General features: G+C 34.4%; 1 pseudogene; it reads left to right on the forward strand.

The window, feature by feature from the left end:
* The first annotated feature begins 3 nt into the window (after positions 1-3).
* LOC119344501 lies at positions 4-1,202 on the forward strand (annotated as a pseudogene).
* The last annotated feature ends 39 nt before the right edge of the window (positions 1,203-1,241 follow it).

The raw sequence follows: 1,241 nt of genomic DNA on the forward strand, positions 1-1,241 counted from the left end.
ACATATAACGTGAGGGACAAAACAAGTAAAGGGATGCTTGATGTTGAAATTTTTGAATTGTACATGGAGTATGTCCTGCCTTTTTCTTAGATTATTAATTTCCAATTTACATTTATTAGTATATTATTTTATAATTTGGTACTGCAACTGTTTATGTAGGGATCTTTGGACGGGCATACATCCGGAAAAGAAGAGTGACTATGCGTACCTTGATTCGATGTGGTTTGATATGTACATCATTGGGAAACATAAATCAAAAGTCCTTAAATGGGTAAAAGCTATGAAAATATTCACAAGAAGATATGTATTTTTCCCCATTGTTTATTGGTATGTTGCTCGCTTTCTTATCTTGCACAATCACTTATTTGATTGGCATGATACTGAATATTCACTTCCTTGACTATATGTAGGGGACATTGGAGCCTCCTTGTTTTGTGTAATTTTGGCGAGACAAACTACTTGGGTACTCCAAAGGGGCCACGCATGCTACTGTTGGATTCACTTAGAACAACACAGCCAAAGAGGTTGCCATCTGTCATCAACAGGTTTGATCCATTTAGTTCATCCATCTCTAAGCATCCAAAAAAAATATGAACACGATGATATATCTGGTTACATGTTTACATATTTCTCTATAGCATGCTGTCCACGAGTCAAGATATCAAAACAATAATGTATTGTTTTAGATTATTATCCATAATAGTAGCCTACCATGGTGTTTGTATGTCCAAAATTATATATACCACATGGTGCATTGTACTTAGACTTTGCATGGAATGGACGTCAAAAGCCAACCGAGGCCACAATTTATGTTCACATAATTGGTTTGGTCATATATATATAGCCCATAAATTCCAACCTTATTCTGAATCTCTTATATTTATTAAACCATTATTGCTTGTGTGCCAGCTTCATTATTGATATTTTAAAAACATAAGAGCGGGAAGAGATAGGGCATTTCACAAATCAAGTCCAGCTTGAGTTTCCTGAGGTGTGAAGTTTACATCTGGAACTCTGTCTATTTTTATACTTTGCTGAATTATCCTCTAAATTGGTGCTTCTTAATATTGTGATTTTTGTTTATGGTTCTTAAATAATTGCAGGTTCCACAGCAAAGTGGAAATGATTGTGGTATATATGTTCTGTATTTTATATACTGTTTTCTCAAATTCGAAAAATTGGGAGAAGATTTGAGCCAGCTGGTGCGTAACGGATTTGAAGCTTTACAAAATATTCTTATT

This window comes from Triticum dicoccoides, unplaced genomic scaffold, assembly GCF_002162155.2.
Source record: "Triticum dicoccoides isolate Atlit2015 ecotype Zavitan unplaced genomic scaffold, WEW_v2.0 scaffold170955, whole genome shotgun sequence".
Taxonomy (NCBI): domain Eukaryota; kingdom Viridiplantae; phylum Streptophyta; class Magnoliopsida; order Poales; family Poaceae; genus Triticum; species Triticum dicoccoides.